General features: G+C 39.2%; 1 pseudogene; it reads left to right on the top strand.

Moving 5' to 3' along the window:
• The window catches only part of LOC112413903 (ADP-ribosylation factor-like protein 6-interacting protein 6 pseudogene), a 7,759-nt pseudogene extending 4,135 nt beyond the window's left edge, over positions 1 to 3,624 (top strand).
• The last annotated feature ends 17,937 nt before the right edge of the window (positions 3,625 to 21,561 follow it).

Here is a 21,561-nt window from a genome sequence, read left to right as displayed (position 1 = left end):
ATCTAACCTGGCACGACATCTTTGTGATCCTATCTTCTACTCTGACCCCCGACGAGAGGGAAAGAATTCAAACTGCTGCCCGAAACAACGCAGGTCAGGTCCACCTCACTGATTATGCCCGTCGGAGCCACTGCCGTTCCTGGCACCGATCTGGGCTGGAGTTAGCAGGACGGCCAAGACGGTCGCCACAAACGCGATCTAATGATCCAATGCCTCTTGGCTGGTATGCAGGCTGCCTCCCGCAAGATTGTCAACTTCGAAAAGCCAAAAGAGATAACCCAAAAGCCCAATGAAAATCCAGCCGTTTTTCTCAACCGTCTTACAGAGGCTCTCTCTACACCTGCTTGGACCCTGACACCCCGGCAGGCGCAACAGTCTTGGCCACCCACTTTACCACCCAATCAGCCCCTGATATCAGGAAAAAACTTAAGCGGGCAGAGGACGGCCCCCAGACTCCCATCCGAGACCCGGTAAAAATGGCCTTTAAAGTCTATAATGCCCGTGAGGATTTGGCAGAATCCAGCCGACAGGTTCGGATGCACCAAAAGGTGGCCCTCCAAACCCAAGCCCTCGTAGCCACCCTGCGGCCGGCCATCTCCCATGGACACCATCCATGGGACCTGCCGAAGGCAACCCCACCAGGTGCCTGCTTCAAGTGCGGAAAAGAGGGGCACTGGGCTCGCCAATGTCCCAATCCCCGGCCTCCTTCCAAGCCCTGCCCTGGCTGCGGGCTAAGAGGCCATTGGAAAAGTGACTGCCCTATGGCTGGCCCTCCCTCAGCGCCTCCACGTGGAAGGTGGACCGACCCGACGGCTCCACCACTCGAACTCCTGGGACTGGCTGACGACTGACAACACCCGGACTCGAAGACCCCCATCACCCTCGCCGAGCCCAGGGTAACGCTACAGGTAGCGGGTAAGTCCATCTCATTCCTGGTGGACACGGGGGCTACCTATTCGGTCTTGCCTACATATTCCGGGCCAGTTTTTCCTTCCCAGATCTCGGTTATGGGCATCGACGGTAAGCCATCCTTCCCGCTCCAGACCGGCCCCCTCTCATGTTACATCGAGAGGCTCCCTTTTACTCATTCTTTCTTAGTCATACCGTCCTGCCCGGTTCCTCTGCTAGGTGGTGATGTTCTCTTCCAACTAGGGGCCCCTCTCCAACTGGCCAGACTTGATCCCAAGGCCCCCTCCTCGGTCTGGCAGCGGAGCCCTCTCCCTCCTCTCTTCCTCCTCCCATTTCCCCCAACCGGATAGACCCCCAGGTCTGGGATACATGGAGACCCATAATAGCGACACACCACCCCCTGGAGACCCATAATAGCGACACACCCCCCCCCTGTCCTAATCCGTCTTAAAGACCCCTCCAAGTTTCCATCCAGGCCCCAATTCCCCATCTCTGAAACTCATCTAAGGGGCTTACAACCTATTATCACCAGACTCTTAGACCAGGGGCTCCTCATCCCCACGGACTCTCCCTGCAACACCTCCATCCTGCCTGTCCGCAAGGCCTCAGGAGATTACCGCCTGGTCCAGGACCTCCGACTGATCAATGAGGCGATAATTCCCCTCCACCCAGTTGTGCCAAACCCATACACTTTGCTCTCCCACATTCCCTTGTCCACCACCCATTTTACGGTCCTCGATCTCAAAGACGCCTTCTTTTCTATCCCCCTACACCCTGATTCCTACTTCTTTTTTGCTTTCACCTGGACAGATCCGGATACCCAGGCTTCCCGCCAGCTTACCTGGACGGTTCTTCCCCAGGGCTTCCACGATAGCCCCCACCTCTTTGGCCAGGCTCTGGTGCGGGACCTCGCTTCCTGCCCTCTCACCCCCAGTATAGTCCTCCAATACGTGGATGACCTCCTCCTCTGTAGCCCATCTCTCAGCCTCTCAGAACAGCACACTGCTGACCTCAATTATCTCGGCTCTCGCGGCTATCGGGTCTCTCCAGCCAAGGCCCAACTGTCTACACCCTCAGTAACCTACCTGGGAATCCACCTTACCCCCACAACAAACAGCCTGACAGCCGACCGCACCCAGGCCATCCACGACCTCCAACCTCCAGAGACAGCTGACCAGATTCTCTCCTTTCTGGGCCTGATAGGATTTTTCCGACACTGGATACCTAACGTTGCTCTTCTTGCTAAACCCCTATATTTGGCTGCTAAAGAAACCCCCCAAGGACCCCTTACTTCTCCCTCCACTGTTTGACGGGCCTTTCTCACCCTCAGAGATTTAGAAAAAAAGAACCTCACAGTTTGCTATGGCAGCCGCCCAAACTTAACGAATGATGCACTCCCTTGCAACTCATCTCTCCCTGTAACTACGCCAATGGGGGCCCCACCAGGCTTGTTCTTTTGGTGTAATGGCTCCCTTAGAAAAGAGGTCAACTCTTCCTCCCCCTTCCCATGTATCCCCGTCACCCTTGTTCCACAACTCACATTATGTGGCCAAGCCGAATTTCTCTCACTTACCACACAACTTTTTGGCCGACAAAAATGGGCCATCTTTCTCCCTATGGTCTCAGGCATTTCCCTCGCCTCCTCTCTCATCACTGCGGGCATCGGGGGAGGAGCCCTAACACACAGTGTCTCAACATCCCGCGACCTAGAACAGAAACTCCAGCTAGCCATCGAGGCCTCTGCCACCTCCATCACCTCCCTCCAGCGCCAGATCACGTCAGTAGCCCGAGTTGCCCTCCAAAATCGACGCGCCCTGGACCTTCTGACAGCCAACAAAGGAGGTACCTGCCTCTTCCTACAGGAAGAGTGCTGCTACTACATCAACGAGACAGAGGTCGTTGAAGACAACGTGGATGCTCTCCGGCGCTTAAAAGAACTACTCCAACGCAGGCAGCGACAATCCACCTCCCCCATCCCCGATTGGTGGCGGTCCACCCTCTATACCTGGCTAACACCAATCCTAGGCCCCTTAATCCTTATCTGCATCCTATTCATGCTTGCCCCGTTTCCTCAGGTTTCTCCGCAGCTGCATACAAGAAGTCTCTCGGGTGGCGGTAAATCAGATGCTCCTCCACCCATATACCTTACTACCCACAGAACCCCCCGCGGCCGCCCTCCCCTAACCTCCGGACCGCTGGCCGCCCGACTCCCTTCCGGCGCCCCCGTACAGCAGGAGGTAGCCAGAGACCAAACGTCGCCCCATTACAGCAAAGAAGTCGGGATGTAAGGCCAGCAGGTCCGGGGAAGGGCCCAGGGAGCCAGACGGAACCCCCGCCAAAGTGGCTGATGCAACCGACACCTGACATTGCCACAACACCCGAGAGATTACCAAAAAAGTGCTGCTTCACACAGCAAGCACCTCCCCTGCGTCCGCCCCTATAAATTTTGTTCGTGCCTGCACCCGGGCGCGACTTCTCTGGCCCCTTTCTCTAGGACCAGTGAACCTCGCCCGGGAGCGTTCCCAAATAAAGCTTGTTTAAGCTCTCCTCCGTTTTTGGTGCCGTTCCTTACATGAACCAGGAATGTTTCCTCCTACTCCTCTTTCACTTGCCAGGTTCAAGAAACTGACTGGACATTCTTTCCACGTGGGCTATAGTATGGCAATTTTGAATGGCATTGTAACTGCTCTTAGTGTAGCTCGGTGCCTCATGTAAACCCACACAGAAGCAATATTCTTGACAAAACTTAGTCATGATTGCTTTGTAATAACAGGGAAGAACATCATTGCCTACTCAGAAGACCAAGAAACCTGCTCCTCATTATGTGGTTCAGATACGTGTCATATCATCATCATTATGGCGGACCTCCTAAGCATCGTTCTAGAGCCTAGGCATTGGGAATATCTAAGTATTAAGTTTCAAGTAATGCTTAAAAGTGTAAGATGTTTACCTCATCTTTTTACTTTTGTGTGCATTGTCCTTATAAGTTGTAGAAAACATTTTAATGGAACTCAAACCCGAAAACTTGGATGCAGAATATCCTGTATCAATGCCTGCCTTTCCATGTATATGTATATACTACAGTTTTTGCTAAGAAATACTGATAGTACTGTTTGAGATAGAAATATTTCTTATTTATTCATTATATTAGGAAAGCAAACAATGCCTACTACTTTGACATTTTACAGAAGCTACTTTTAAATCAGAATATTTAGTTTTCGATATATAGAAGGTACATTTATATTTTTTAATGGGCTATGGTTCTTTATGTGTTTTTTTACATATTTTCCTACTATATCTTGAATTTGTATGTTTTTAAATTGTTACATCTAGGCAAATGTAAATGTTAATTTTTAGCTCGTGCAAACCTTAATACCTACCGTTTTTTAATAAGTATCTTGTCTTTTAAGAAAAGCACACTGGCCTGAGTTTAAAACTAAGTAAACTTATTAAAAAAAAACTGAAAAAAGTTTAATTATTTAAGCCATGAAAATATTCAGGAAATTTAAAGCTATTCACTATTTCCATTTTCACAATTCCAAATATTTACCATGGTGTATATATGATTACTTCAACAAAACTGATATTATCTTGTTTTTAATAAATATAAACCTGAAGTTTTTATGTTTAGAAATGCTTGAACTAGTTTGTTTTTAATCTCCAAAATTTGGTTACCAAAATAGAAAAGGTATTTTGATACAGTGTGTACATGTATAATTTTTTAATGTATAGTTTCCTTATTTTCCTATTTAAATGTTCTTTTGTAATTGTGCTGTTTTGTTTTTTCATAGTAATTAAGCCTTAATTGTTCCCACTTCCTTTCTAAATACCTGTTTAGAATAGTCACTTCAATTTTAGAAAGATGGACTATTTTAAATACTGTTTTCCCTGGCCACAGAAAAACCTACATTAGGATAGCATTGTGTAGCAAAAACACAATGCTTATTCAGGCCAAATGGGAAATGAGTATCTGCAGTGTGTTCCTGTTATCTGCTGATTGTTGTTACTGAGTAAATGATTTAATAATGTTTCAATCAATCAATAAATAAAGTGACTTCATAATGGGGTCATGAATACTAATCTTAACCCAAACCCAAAAGATGATCCCAAATCACAACCTCAGCCTACTTCTCTCACAGTTCCTACCAGAGCTGTAGTTCAGGTTTGGGCTTTTTTTTTTTTTTTTGCTATTTCTAAAATCACCTTGCATGAGTTTTGGTAATTAACAATCAACACTTACCCGTTTTCTAAAATTACTACTGAACTGTAGTTTTCATGTCCTAGAACTTTAGAACAATTTTTCTCCCCTTACTGACAATTTTGGTTTCTGATTTCAGAATCCAGACAGACTCTGGATTTATCCTACTCCTTAGTTTTCAAGTTTGAACCATGGATATTCACATGTTCTAAATGCCAAGGTGAATTTTCTGGAGCCCCTTTTCTCTTTGTTTCGTTTGGCCAGCAGTACAGAATTTGTGGCATTTGTCATCCCTGATTTTCTATATTGTAATTGTTGTCTGCTTCTTCTTGCCTTAATATCAATAATTTCCTACAAAAGTGTCACTGCACAACTTCACCAGGCTTATCTTTAGAAAAGAAAATTTCTAAAGTCACTCTCATTCTTAGGCATGCTGATTTCTCATTTGTAGAGAATACTTATCCTGTCCAGTTTCACAGTGGTCTAGTCTTCCTAATATTAACATCAACACCTCACATCTGGTGACATTCATAGATTCAAAACTGTGCTTGTTGAGTTATATTTTTTAAAATATTCCTTGTTTTTTAGTCCATAAAATTCCTCATTCTTCAGACCACATGACGATTGTTATTTCTTTTATGAGGGCTTTTCTACTTCCCCATCTTTGGATTTGTTTATTCCACAATATACAATAAAACACTGTTAAGCCAGTTTTCACAGTTTTCTAGATGAAATAATACGTGGATTATAGTCTCTATCGTTATAGCATGGAAAAATACTTCTGATTATGTCCTGCATCCTAAAATGGACATTTTCTCATTGCAGCATCAAAAATAGTACACCCACATGAGAAATCTTTTAAAAAAATACTTGATGATTAAAAATTCATTACATTTATGGGACCCTCAGAAAATCTTGAGTAACTAAAGCTCCAGTGTACAAAACCTTAGTAAATTTCTATAGCATATATATTTATTTTGAAGCATAGCTATACACTATGCCACCTATGTGCTACCCTGCCAACATGTCTGTACATCATTTTGGACTAGAAAAATAATTACTTTCAGAGTTATTTCCTTATGTGTTTTTCTCTGGCACAAAACTGCACACTTCTTTGGGATAGAAATCATGTCTAAATCATTTTACTATTCCTCCATATTTGGCTATTAAGTGGTCACTGAATAAATTAATAAACTCCCTGCAGTATTCATCATAAAGCTATAATCTTAACCAAAAAAAAGCATTGTATAGGCATATATCTTTGCCTTATAAAATGTCTCTAGTTGGGAAACTCCTAATAAGTATGTTAAGCTATGCACTTATACCAAATTTTGAAAAATTGGCTCTGCAATGGTCTGGTACAGATATTTGTGAGATATATCACCCTTTCTATATTTGGGTTGGGGGGGAGAATTGTAGAAGGAAGGGTGACATTTCTAGAATATATTTTTCCTTCAACCAACAAATTTCATCCATTTTGATAGAAAAGACATCATTTTTAATCTATCATTTCAGAATCTCTTCTAAAGCAATTCTATGACTCAACCTTAGGTTCCAATACTACCAACATGGGTCAAATAGAAAGAAGTTGTAGTTACCAGCTTTCTCGTACCTCAGTAGCACTCGTGGACTGTGGCTAAGTCTACAGAGAGTCATTAGAATTTCCTCTCTAGACGAAAATTTTGAAAAATCATGATGACACAATCAAAACATAATTATTTTATCATATTATCATGTGCATTCTCATTGGGATTCCAAGAATTGCAATACCTCCTCCTTAAGATTTCCAACGTTTTCATGTACTCACTTTTCATTATAAGTGAAGTATGGATTCAATAGAAATAATTAGAACTTTACCAGATTATGGGTATATTTGTGGACATATCACTAGCTCATAGTCACAACCAAGACTGCATGGAAATATGTAAACCATAATTCAAAAAGAGTCATGTACCAATATGTTCATTGCAGCTCTATTTACAACAGCCAGCACATGGAAGCAACCTAAGTGTCCATCAACAGATGAATGGATACAGAAGATGTGGCACATATATAAAATGGAATATTACTCAGCCATAAAAAGAAATGAAATTGAGTTATTTGTAGTGAGGTGAATGGACCTAGAGTCTGTCATACAGAGTGAAATAAGTCAAAAAGAGAAAAACAAATACTGTATGCTAACACATATATATGGAATTTAAGGGAAAAAAAAAAGTCATGAAGAACCTAGGGGTAAGATGGGAATAAAGACACAGACCTAATAGAGAATGGGCTTGAGGATATGGGGAGGGGAAAGGGTAAGCTGTGACAAAGTGAGAGAGTTGCATGGTCATATATACACTACCAAAGGTAAAATAGCTAGCTAGTGGGAAGCAGCCGCATAGCACAGGGAGATCAGCTCGGTGCTTTGTGACCACCTAGAGGGGTGGGATAGGGAGGGTGGGAGGGAGGGAGACGCAAGAGGGAAGAGATATGGGAACATATGTATAACTGATTCACTTTGTTATAAAGCAGAAAATAACACACCACTGTAAAGCAATTATACTCCAATAAAGATGTTAAAAAAAAAAAAGGAATCTCAGAAAGATACGAGACTTACCCATGGAACCAGAACTCTCCTATTCTTCTTCCAAGTCAGGCTGTCATTTTCCCTCTTTACATCTCTGCTTCTTGTGCTGTCTCAGAAAGCTGAGCACCAGGTATAGCCATCTCCTGCAAGAGTTTTCCTTGAGCCCTCAGGGGACTGAATCTGCCATCTGTCCTGTAGGGAAGTAATTGGAATCTCTCCCTCTCTCCCTCACTCTTGTGCTTTCTTCCCTATATCCTTTCTTGTGCACTGGTCTGAAGCAGTGCTGATTCAGGCCCCAGGTAACATAGCTGAACATCAGTCTGTAATCAACGTATTTCCACAGCTACGTATTTCTTGCCCTCTCATAAGGTCTTAAAAAGAACTCATCATACTGATTGGCAGTTTAAAATCACCAAGCCATTTCTCCCTAGTGACATGGCTGTATTCATACTTAAACCTAAATACAATGCTCGTAGGTATAATGTCTACATCATTGAATATTTGGGTTAACTAGAATAATATATGCTGTACCATTTATATAAATTTCAAAAGCAGGCAAAGCTGATCTATGCTGTTAGAAATCAGAATGTGGTTACTCCTGGGGTGTTGAGGAATAATGCTTGGCAGAGATATATGAGTAGTGTTGATAACGTTGTTTCTGGATCTGGGTAAGTGGCTATATAGGTGTGTTCAGTTTGTGAAAACTGAACTGTATAAATCTATTATATATGTACTTTTTGTGTATACATGTTAATAAAATGTTTTAGAAAGATACAAAAATACACAGAATAAAATAGGAAAGTTCTCTTTTATCGACATACCTTAAACCCACTCTTCTCTCCAGAGCAAACTGATAAAATAATTTTTGCATATACTTCCAGACCTTTTTTCTATGCATACACATAAAAATATGCATGTACCTATATTAAATATCCATATAACCCTGTCATATGCAAATGAGAACTTGTAGTGGGCTCATCAAAGACAACGTGCATTTATCTTTCAACTTTGCAGTCAGCAGTTTCATGTTGGTACCTTGAAATTGGCCATGTAGGAATATTTATAATACAGAAATTAGGCAGTGCCACAAACCAGAGGGTTGTTTTTTTTTTTCTGAAAGCAGAGTTATGACTTCTAAATTTTTGCTCTTTGAAAGGATGGTGCACTAAACATAGTAACATACAGATTGAATATATTGCTTCAATGTTTCCTGTTATCCAAAGTTGCCAGTGAAAATTCTGAGGTTCAAACAATTCTTAATATTTGTTGAAAAAAATCATTTTGCTCACTCTCTTGCCCTCTCTGACATTAAATTTTTCTTATATTCTTGGGGTTTGGGGAATTTTACTACGTCTCTCTTGGTGAGATCCAACTTCTTGTAGAATAAGCTCAGGGGTAAGCACCCTGATGAGGGGTTGTTTAAATTAGGCTTCCTACTGCCCAGGAACCACAAGAGGTGACAGTCTACATAGTTAATTTCTATACCCACCTCTTCTCCCAAAGACAAATACACCCTAAGTGTCTTGAACATCCCTAGGAGAAGTGGACTTATTTGTCTTAGAAGACTGGGATTATATAATAGCCAAGATTGGGAAGAGTGAGCACTGCCATAAAAGCAGTCAGAGAGCATAGATTTTACATTGATAGAAACATGGGTTAAAATTGTGGCACTACCATTTATTAGTGTATTTAACTTTGGTCAAATATAATTTCTTTGAGCTTCATTGTCTCAATTAAGAAATGAGGAAGTGTGTTTATATGTTTTGGTTTTGTTATTGAGGATCAAATAATGTGCTATATATAAAGAAACTATCTTAGTGCTCAGAACAGAATAGGCACAAAAAATATGTTAGTTTCTTTTAATTTATTCACTTTAATACTCAAAACATTGTCCTACATGCCACTGAGGGCTAAAGATCAAACTCTGACCTTTCCTTTTTTCTCCATACTCTCAATTCACTCACAACTGTTTGGAACAAGGGATACTCTATATAGCAGAGGAGTACTTTACTCTGCTATTAACTTGCTCCTATTAACTAACTGCTCTGTTATCTGAAAAAGGTCAGACCTGTCTTCGTTATCCCAGGTTCCTTATCTCTAAAATGAGAGGGTCAATTGGATAAACTCTAGTATTTACCAACCTAGAATTCTATGACATTAGCCCATCTGCCCATGTAAGGGCAAGAGTTGAGAGTAAAGGTACAGATGTGCAGGGGTTTAAACTGAAGTGGGAAGCCCATCCTTTTCCAAAACAAGGTAGGATAACCACCAAACAGAGTGGGTGGTAACAATGAGGTAGAGAGTAGTGGTTCGCTGGAGGTTCTAATGAACCCAGAATAAGAAGGGTTTAATGAGAGATGCTAAGGGTAGAGGTGACAGTGAGTTTGAATGATACTATAATAACTAGTAGTGAATGAATGAACACTTACTATATGCTGAGAGATACGCCCATATCTCACTGAGTCCTCACTATGAAGCTGGTTCTATTATTTTTTATCTTTCACAAATATGGACACTGAAACTTAGTAATTTTACCAAGATTATACAGCTAATAAATGACAAATCTTGGACTAAAATCTATGTGTCATGTGAAGTTAAAAATCAAGATGTTTGAAGTATAAAAATATGTAGAAAGGAAAGGAAAAAAGAAAAGAGAAGTAAGGTAAACAGTTTAAGCTAGCAAACAGTATCCATACATCTCTGTATACCCATAATACCCAGTAAAGCATGCTATAGATAAGGCACTCAGAAAATAGTTAATTAGCTGTTTTTAACACACACACATGAGCTCAGAAAGAAGAGCATATAATGTTTAAATTTATTCACAACTAATGGCTCTAATACTAACCATAGAATTCATTTTAGAGATCCAAGTATTCCAGTATGTTTAGTTCAGTGGTTGTACAAAATGCATCTTTCATGTTCTTTGGGCTTTGGCATATAAATAGACTAATCAGGCACAAACAGTTCTTTGTAGGGAGTAATAGTCCAGGTTTCATGCTCATTCATTTTGCAAACAGTATTTAAGATTAAAAGATACCATTCTCTGTTTTTAGTCCATCCTCCTTTTGATGCTTGAATTCTTTCTAAGATGTTCCCACCAAGGAGTTACCCAACTTGTTCTTGAATAATCTCAATAACAGTAAATTTGCAACTTCCAGGAGTAACTGATTCCACTTTTAAATAGCTGATCTAAGAGACCTAAAAACCGTCTTCCCCGTGATCAGCCTCAATCACTTTCCCTGAAATATTCACATCTCGGTTCTATACTCTGAGATTTTATTTAACAAGTTTAATCACCTTCCCATGTCCAACTTTTAAATAACTAAAGACTCCTCCACAGTCTCTCTTTGTATTTTACGTTTCTTTTGCTAAACCTTCCATTTTCTTTGTCATACAATATGGTTTCACATCCTCATACCATTCAGGCACCCTGCCTAGAAAACTGCTCCGGGATTTCCATTGTATTCCATTTTCTTTTCTAGAATCAAATGCAAGACTCCAGGTAGTGTTTGACTACTGATGAAACACCTCCCCTGTCTGGATTTATTTTTTATCTACTCATACAGTCTAATGTCTCTATCTAGGGATAACTAACCTTCATTAAGTTAACAAAGCTAATATTTTCCTTCTCACTTTTCTTCCAGACACCATTTGACATACAGAGCAGAGTTAAGGAAAACTGAGAGTACCTTTCTCAAAATTACACCCATCTTAGAAACAAATTTTGCTCATCTGTCTACTGTGAATGATTTCCCTGAAATTACATATATGTATTATGTATAATATATATATAGATAGATGTTTTTATATAAATACTGTGTGTATTGCTGTATTAGAGTCAGGCATATTTTGGAACTTCGCATTTTCTCTAATGTCCTGTTGTCCTGTACATTCAGTAAAGCATATTAACTCAGATCCTTGCTGCCTACCACTAACTGGCAGTTGCAACATTTTAAGAAGTTCAAAGTGTTTCCACTGACCTGAATCCTTTACTGTTAATGACTGCTTTGGCCCAGGTTACATTGTGGGAGTTTCTTTCCTCTACTAGTTTAAGCTTCCTTCCTTTATCATTTCCCACCCTCCCTCTTCCTTCTGGCTTATTGATAGCTATCAATATTGCTCAAGACAGAAAGAAGCCAAGCTGCCACGGAGCAAAGGGGCTTTGTATACATACATAACTGATTTACTTCAGGGAAGGCTGGAGGGCAACTCACCTTCCTTGGGTTGGACTTGGTAAAGAACTAGAATGAGTGTGTTGGGGGGAGTCATCCCCAACGTACATCAGAGGATTCACTGTGCTAATGTATCACATTATACTACAGTAGACATGAGATTATAAATTGTGGTAATTTTAAAAGTCTTTACATTTAAAAAAATTCTATTTCAGAATAATTTAGGGATGCAACCTCTTTAGAAGTTATCATTATCTTTTCCCTCATGCATTATTCTCCATACCTATTAGTATTATATTTGTTAGCTCTATGAAGAAGCAAACTTATCATAGCTTCAAGATCACACTGACACTTAATCAGATTGAAGTATAATCTCAGAAAAAATAAAACAGCATCTGGTGTAAGAAGTCACAGAAAGGACAAAAGGGAGAACTAGAAAAGTTCAAGTGCTGATTATATGGTCTCCCACATTTGTAAGAGAAAAGGTAGCAGAAGCTTTCGGGTTTCTCTAAAGTAATTTTCAGTGATCTCTCAACTTTTCTACAGAGAAGGAAAATGAAGCAGAAAAGAAAGAAAAAATAAACTTGGTTAAATTCAGAATTGGACTCTTAGAAATTTCTTCTTTCTCTAAACTGCATGGGTAGCCATTGGCGAGGGGCGTGTCATTTAGCTATTCTGGTTCTCAGTCTTCCCATCCATGAAACAAAGAGTTAAACTGAGTGACCTTGGATAGTTCTTACAATTCTAAAGTGTATATAGTTCTAAGAAAGCCATTCCAGAACGTAAGTCTGGAATAACTCTGACATACGGCATTTTAATCTCTGGAGATACTGACATATGTGTTTCCATGGACCCTTGGGTTGAGTCAGCTCTAGATACTGGTCCATGTGCTCAGTATGAATTTGCCTCTAGCAAACTGCTGTAAGGGATTTTTTTCCCAGAGAAGAAAAAGTAATATTATGAAAGGTAAATTGAATTTGCCTTGCCTTTGACTTCTCTCTCATCTCAGCTATAGCCTTGAGAAGTGGACCAGTGAAGGAAGGTGCAGGGAGACCTGGGTTTCAGCAGTGCTTTGGAGCATTCTGGATATGTGTGTACTCTGTCAAATATTGGCACACATTGCAGGGGCGGTATGTCATTCTTGTAACCTCCTATGTCTTGGGAAAGGGAGAGTATTGCAGATTATTTTGCTGGACACCAAACTACTAGCAGTACCCAATTGTACCCTTGGGAAGTCATTATCATAGGCATTTCTTAGAGCTCAAATAAATCTTGTCTAAGCATATTAAGAGCATGAGTACTAGCCCAGTATATCATAGCAATTATTAAGCAACATCAAAGCTATGCAGTGGTATTGCCTTCCATACTATTACCAGTGTATAGCTAATTTTTAGTTCTTTACATTGGTAAATATAGGGCACAAAAACAACTTCAGGATATCTCAGTGAATTACCCACCTTACCTCTATCTAGGTTAATGTAAAATATAGCTAAATTCTATGAAAACTTAAAGCAAATGTTTTATACAAACTTTAGAGAAGTGTAAGAGGGCCAAATATTATAAAGAGGTTCAGATGCTAGGTAGTTAAGAAAACACAATTACCCAGTAAATCTAGAAATGTAAAGATGATGTAACATTAGAAAACCTATTACTGTAATTTATACCAACAAGATAAAGGCAAATAACCATTCTATTCATTGTCTTCCTAAATACACATCTGATCACTGCGACTGCTCCTTTCTTCAATCTTTTCTGCATAGTAGGTAGATTGATCTTCTGAAAATTCCCAATATTGTTTAGTTTCCTCTCTCTGAACTGGCATGGCATTGCATGATCCCAATTCCTTATTTTTGCCTTTTTCACTATGTCCCATGGTCCCTTGACCTCTTCCAAGGACGTTTGTGATCTTTAGAATGCCACTCGCCAAACACCCAGTTATTTCTCCTTATTCTATTCTTAAATTATGGACTCGTAACCATTTTCCTCAAGTTCCAGATCTATTTTCCCTGGGATGTTGTAAAGAAAAATACATCCTGACTTGAGATCAGACTAGATAAAAGAGTTGAAAGAAAAGAATGGATCAAAGTTAGCTCCATGTTTCCCAGCACAAGAGACTGAATAAGTGATGAGAAAGTACATCACTGTAGAAAATCTGAAGGAGAACCTTCTTTGGAGTGAAGAAGATTTTTAGATAAATTATTCATATTCATAGATTCTCACATTAAAATTGTGAGATAGTCAAGTCCTTGAGTAGTTTTGTAATAGGATATGGATATCAGGCATGAAGTAACAGATGGAAATAAAACTTGGAAGTCATCTATAAAGAGGTAATGAAGATATGAAAGAAGGCATTAGAAATGAAAACTAAAAATCTAAAATCTTAATGTATTAAATGATATTTTCAAGTTATATGGTTTCTGGAACAATTGAGACTAGAAATCAGAGCTGAAACAAAGTTAAGGATTCTTCTCACTCTGTTTGGATTTTATTTTTCTGAACAAGAAAATCAGGTCATACAGTGCATTAAAATATTTTTCCTGATCTATTAAATTACTGATAGAAATTTTATACATATGGAAATCAAATTACTTGTTATAATTTCTTTGATACATTAAATGCAAAGCAGAAATTACTTTGAAGATAAAATGCACAGAAATTAGAAAAAACTGTTTTTACTATGAAGTTTGTGAATATTATTTTTACTATTGCTTTTAAAATAAAATCTCATAAAACCTAAAGTTTTACTAAAAAGAACCTATAAGTTAGGAAAACAGCAATTGTCTTTTATAATTCTTCATATTTAAAAAAACTGATAAATCTCAACCCTATAATTTTCTCCTGCATATTAGTCAAGTGAGTTTTAGAGAAAGAGATGTTTAAAAAATTATTTTCATTATTTCAAAAAGATTAAAACAAGTGTTTTTTCTATAATGCATATAATAAAAGTTATTTATAAGTCCTCTCCTTTTTGATTATATATATATATATATATATATATAAATGTATTGGATTCAAGCAAATTACCAAAGAAGAAATAATTCCATACTGTTTTCAATGAGAGAACATTATCTTTTATGTCCAAAACAGCTACTGATTCAACAGCCTACAAAACTGAATAAGCAACCTTCTAGAGTCCAATCCAAAAGATTAGAGCCCAGAGGCATCGGCTGATACTGCAGACAAGATTCCAGCTGTGGAGCATTTAAAATGAGAAACTCCTCTTGCCTCTCAGCCACTATAGGCCAGGCAGAGATGTAACCAGAGCTCTGTCTGGTGTCACAGGGAAGGCTGGCAGTGGCAGCATTGCCTTTCCCAATCCAGCAGGCTAGGAACCTGTGACTCATGCATAAGTCATAACTAGTCTTCAGATCACAATTAATGCTATCTGCACATGGATGTGTATACACACAAGCTTACACACACATACACTCTATCTCATGATAGAAGGACTGGAAGGAAAAAATTATCTACATATGTTAAAATAATATGAAAACATATTTGTAATAATAGAAAAAAGTCCTATATGATTCTTACTACATCTTGCTTCAAAATAGGTCATATTTAATAGAAAAGGGCAATGGCCAACACATTTTTGGCTCAATAGTTTTGATTTTCACCATACTGTCCATATACCATGATTACATACAACTTCTAGGCATCATGTCAAACTATATCAATTATGTCTGCATTTATAATAGACCTAGATTGCCTCTTTCAACAAAGGGGAGCTACATCAAAAAAAAGTCTATCCCAATTTATTTCCAGTGCAATTACCTTTGGTGATAAGTTTCAACCACTTTCCTACCAGCATTTTCAACTCCTGTGCCCAACCCATCCTGAAAAACTCTAACCTTAGGTTCAATCCCCACTCTTCCATACCCTGTTGCTGCATGCTGCTGTAGAAAATGGATGGTCCCTGATTACCCTCCAGCTGTCTTCAAATCTATGTTCAGCATCTTTCTTCACTATCCAAAAGAAAAAAATAAAATGTCTACCAAGCATGAGCTATTTTAACTGTACTTCTTTATGTCCATCTCTGCCTTCTTAGTACTGCCTTCCTTAGTGTTTCCGACAGTAAGGGGCTTCCCCTGTCTGAGGCTAATCAATTGCCTCTAGGAAAAGTCCATCCCCTAGTTTTCTTCTGACATCTCAACAATCATTTTCCTCTACTTTGATTTCTTCCTTTCATCCTGTGAACCCATTTTAATTACTCTTATTTTCTAAAAACTCTCCCTTGATCCTGTTTTCAACTAGCTCTTCTTTGTCTTTCTCATTATAAGAGTATCGGGCTTCCCTGGTGGCACAGTGGTTGAGAGTCCGCCTGCCGATGCAGGGGACATGGGTTCGAGCCCCGGTCTGGGAGGATCCCACATGCCGCGGAGCGGCTGGGCCCGTGAGCCATGGCCGCTGAGCCTGCGCGTCCGGAGCCTGTGCTCCGCAACGGGAGAGGCCACAACAGTGAGAGGCCCGCGTACCGCAATTAAAAAAAAAAAAAAAGAGTATCTTTAAATTTTATCCAGATGAGGAATTCACTTCCTTAACTTTCACTTACTTCCTTTCTTGGTATGACTGTCACCTGGTTCTCTTCCTGGCACTAACACTGTTGACTCCTTTACTGAGTTTTCTTCCTCCACATATTACTAAAAAATTATCATTTATAAACTTTTGTTCTAGATCCTCAAGAGGCAATGTAAGCATTCATTACTGAGCAAGACATTGCTACACACACACTGCTCCATCTCGTGGTACCAGCTTTTGAGCAGCCATACTAACTGTGTCTCAGGACTGTGCTTCACAGAAAAGAAAGAGGGATAAATTTATTTAGAAATACTCATTTCTTATTGGTCAAAGTTCTTGCCTACATTGTGTCCATTCTCCCACGTTTCTGAATAACACATTCATGGGCAGTAAGAAGAGTTCTGTGGCATCCTACATCTTTTGTCAGAGAATTCTCTGGGATAGGAAGCAAAGGGTGCCATACCACCCCAAAAAAATGTTCAGGTGTGGGATTGTGGTACTTTCTTCTTAGAACATAACACAATTGTAATTACATGATGTTGTAATAATTCATTTCACTCCTCGATTAGCTAAGTGTGTGTAACTTAGCACCTAGAACACAGTAAGTGTCCAAGTACATATTTATTAAGTGAATGAATGAGATGGATCAAGTAGCATTTTGTACTTATTAAAAGAACTGGTTTGAAAATCTGACAGATGTAATTTTGAATTCTTATTTCAGTCATATTGTGTGATCTTGGTGAATTATTAAACTATGAAGTTTCTCCTTTCTCACAGGAAATATGTAGAGAATACGAAAAGATAATATTCATAGTTTGCTTTCAGTTTTAGATGAGACAATACATGCAAATTTCCTTGTATTGGGCTTTGTACATAATAAGTCCTCAATTGTTTTTAATTTTTTTTTAATTTTTTTTAATTTATTTTAATTTTTGTGTTTAGTGGACTTAATTTTAATTTTGCTATTATGCAAATGATCAAGGTACATGTTCCTAAAAGACCAAATAGTAATTTAGATTTTTGATGAAAAACAGCAGACCCCGCTCCACCATTCCCCACTTATAAATTCCACTCCTTAGTGCTTTTCACTGTTTGATCTATTACTACCTCTATATTCTGTATAATATATTTACATTACCGCTTTTGATTTAGTTTTAGATGTTATTTATTAACTTTCTGTAATGGATGAGGGCTTACACTCAAGAAGTCATTTCACAATGCATAACTTTCACCTCTTCGCTCAGAAAAGTTTTACCATTATTTTTTAAATGTCACTCTCCATATTTACATCATTATGACAAATAATGTTCTCAGATATTTAGTAGCATACTGTGATTAATAGCATACTGAGAAAAAAATACTGTGATTATATATGCATCATTTGGGCTTAATTTGGAATAACAACCATCAATATTTGTTTAGGAATTTCTTTTTTATCTATTACAAAATTTCAGACAGAACACTCCTTCAATGTGTGTGTAGTAGTTTGTTAATCCCATACCACAAATTTGACCCTTCCCACTTCCCACTTTCCTCTTCCCTTAGGTAATCACAAGTTTGTTTTCTGTATCTGTGAGTCTTTCTGTTTTGCACATACATTCATTTATATATTTTTTAGATTCCACATATAAGTGATATAGTATAGTATTTGTCTTTGGCTTATTTCGGTAAGCACAATATTCATCCATGTTGCTGCAAATGGCAGAATTTTATTATTTTCTATGGCTGAGTAATATTCCATCATAGATATAGATATATATTCCACTTTTTAATCGCATCATCTGGTTTTTTTTGCTTTTTTTTTTGTGATACGTGGGCCTCTCACTGTTGTGGCCTCTCCCGCCGCGGAGCACAGGCTCCAGACGCACAGGCCCAGCGGCCATGGCTCACGGGCCCAGCCGCTCCGCGGCACGCAGGATCCTCCCGGACCGGGACACGAAGCCGTGTCCCCTGCATCGGCAGGTGGGCTCCCAACCACTGAGCCACCAGGGAAGCCCTGATCATCTGTTTTAATCTGATCATCTGTTGAGGGGCGCTTGGGTTGTTCCGTGTCTTAGAACTTGAAGGGATATTGGAAAAGTTTGAAAATAATTTTTTTCAATTAATTTGTTTATTCATTTATTTTTGGCGGCATTGGGTCTTCGTTTGCTGCACGTGGCCTTTCTCTAGTTGTGGTGAGCTTTCGTGGCAGTGGCTTCTCTCGTTCGGGAGCACAGTCTCACACACGTGGGCTTCAGTAGTTGTGACACGTGGGCTCAGTAGCTGTGGCGCACGGGCTCAGTTGCTCCGCGGCATGTGGTTATCTTCCCACACCAGGGCTCAAACCCACGCCCCCTGTGTTGGCAGGCAGATTCTTAACCACTGCACCACCAGGGAAGTCCCTGAAAATAATTTCTTAGTAAGACTTCTATACCCACCCAACCTGTAATTAAGAGTGATGTTAAAATAAAAGTCTTTGGCCAACATGTAAAATTTCAAAAAATCCTGTTCACTCTTTTTATAATTGAATTTTATTTTTTATTGAAGTATAGTTGATTTACAATATTGTGTTAGTTTTAGGTGTACAGCATAGTAATTCAGTATTTTTGCAGATTATACTCCATTATAAGTTATTACAGGATAATTGCTAATTCCCTGTGCATGCTTTTCCTCTCTTTCATTTTCTCTGAATAGACACACAGTGTATACATATATATGCATTTTATTTATTTATTATTTATTTGTTTATTTGTTGGCTAAATCATTTGAGAGTAAGTTGCAGATTTAATTTTGTCAGCATGTATCTTCATAGGACAAACACATTATCTTGCATAGTCACAGTACACTTATAAAATTAAGCTTAAAATTGATGTAGTACTATTGTCTAATATAAAATCCATATTCAAGTGTTACCAAATTGTCTCAATAATATATTTTATAGCAATGTGCCCCAACAAGGATCCAACAGGAAATCACACGTGTTAGTTTTCATATCTCTTAGGTTTCTCTAATCGGACACCATTCCTAAGCCATTCTTTTTCTTTCCTGACATTGACCCTTTTAATGACTATGTCACAATTATTTAGGAAAAGTTATTTTATAGTATATTCTTTGATTTCTATTATTTCTTCCCGATGAGTATCTGATATTTGATTTTTAATCTGTAGCAAAATACTGCGTAAAATGTTCTTCATAAATCATCTCATCAAGAGGCACATAATGTCAGTTTCCCCATCATTGATAATATTAACTTTAGTCACTTGGTGATGTCTTCCAGATTTCCCTTGGATAAAAGAACTTTAAAAAAAATTAATATTCTTTTGGAAACTTGGGACAAATGAGGAAAAGTGACAGGAAAAGTGTTCTCAGAAACCTAGCTTTCAGTATAGTCAATACTTCTTGATTGATTGTGAATTTTTATACTAAATACCACAGGCTTACGCTTAGAGTGGGAATAAGATAAGGGAAACCCATAACAGTAAATCTAATGATATATGTGTCAAATTGCTTTATTTGGGGATTTCTTAAAGAAGTTTGCTCCCTGTGTTGTTAAAATTTATGTCACAGCTTGTTTAGGCAAAGGGCCTTCATATCAGTATGGTTTCTTCTACTTGTTGCTTAAAAAACAGGTATGACTTTTTTCCTCTATAGCCCCCAGTGACACACACTGTGACTGACAGCTACTCTTAAAAGATGAGCATATATTTCTTTCTTAAGAATCTCTTTCCAAGGAACTGCCACATAATTTTAATACAATTTAATCAGAAAGGGGCTATCTGGGTTGACTTCATTATACATTCACACATTCAATCACACCAGCATCACTTTTCGAATACCATCTCTTACAAGTGGATGCTGTTAACTTTCTCAACAGTAAAGGCACAGGCATGTGATTTCCACCCATCAGTGGAGAATTAATAAATCACCCAACATATTACAGTTTCACGCCAAGTTAGCACCTTCATCAGGGAATGAAATTAGCAGAGCAAATCCTGGCTAATTGTGAAAGATGCTAATTACCCGCTCACCCTGTAAAATAAGGCATGAGTGATGTGTGAGGAGCCCTGCACAGAGTCAAGAGCACTTGGAAATGCAACACTTAAATAAAGCCTAAAACTGCTTATGCAGAGAGAAATGGAGACCAGACAGAGAGTACAATCTACAGCCGGTAAAATGAAAAAGAATTTGCAGGGATTTTTGAAGATCTCATTTCAGAACAGTAGCAAGACTAGTAGAGACTTGGATGACTCCAGGGACTCATTATGGAGCCTTTACTTCTAGGTCTGTAACGTAAATCCCCACCTGACCCTATTGGGAGCATGTCCTCACTGGTTAATAGCTGTTCACAGCCAGGACATGGAATAGCTGTGAAAGAAGCGACCTCAGTTCAGCTACTCCTGGGTGGGGCGTCCCCGTTACAGACCGGCAATAATTCTCTCCCCTGCTGCTGGTCTCTGCAGAGAGGCCAGGAGCTGAACAGGTCACTGGATGTGGATCCTCAGCAGGCATTTCAGAGGCTGCCAGCTCCTGCTTGGCTGAGACCAACTGGTGGAAGTGAAATGGGAGGATTTAGCCCTGTCACTGTCAATCTGGGACCCTTCCCTGGATGGGAGACTTATTTCCCCAAAGTTGTCAATTTTCACTTTTTACCAGCACGAGGCTCACATTAAGAAGGGAAGCATGTTTCTGATAGTACTGTTTAGGTGTGTAATTTAAAAAGAAACCACAAAAACCAAAAAACTGTGCTACAACATGTACTAACGTTTTCTACACTTTCTAGCTGCTCTGAAGATCTGAACAAGCACTTAAGACCTCAGTACATCTAAACCCAAAAAAACAAAACCAATGTTTCTATTTTTCAGCTTGTCTGTTAGGTCCCACACACTGAATTTGCTTATGAAGGGCAATTATCACTTTAAATTTAATTAAAATGTCCCTGACTAATGACGTGTGCAAGCCGCTAAAACAATTTCACCATTTACAATTGCAAAGGTTACCCAGAAAATGATGTTGTATTGTAGTTAATTTGTGTAGTGATGCAAAGGTGATAAATTATTAACTCCCCAAAGAGGCAGTATGGAAATTCTTCAAAAGATGAGCTTTGTGACACAATTTAAAACATCAAAATGACAAAAAATAAAGGGAAAAGAAAGAAAGAAAGAAAAGAGAGAGAGGGAGAGAGGGAGGGAGGGAGGGAGGGAGGGACAGAGAGA

Source organism: Neophocaena asiaeorientalis, unplaced genomic scaffold, assembly GCF_003031525.2.
Source record: "Neophocaena asiaeorientalis asiaeorientalis breed wild unplaced genomic scaffold, Neophocaena_asiaeorientalis_V1.1 scaffold46, whole genome shotgun sequence".
NCBI lineage: Eukaryota > Metazoa > Chordata > Mammalia > Artiodactyla > Phocoenidae > Neophocaena > Neophocaena asiaeorientalis.
The sequence above is the reverse complement of the archived record's forward strand: the minus strand, read 5'-3'. Positions and strand labels throughout refer to the sequence as shown.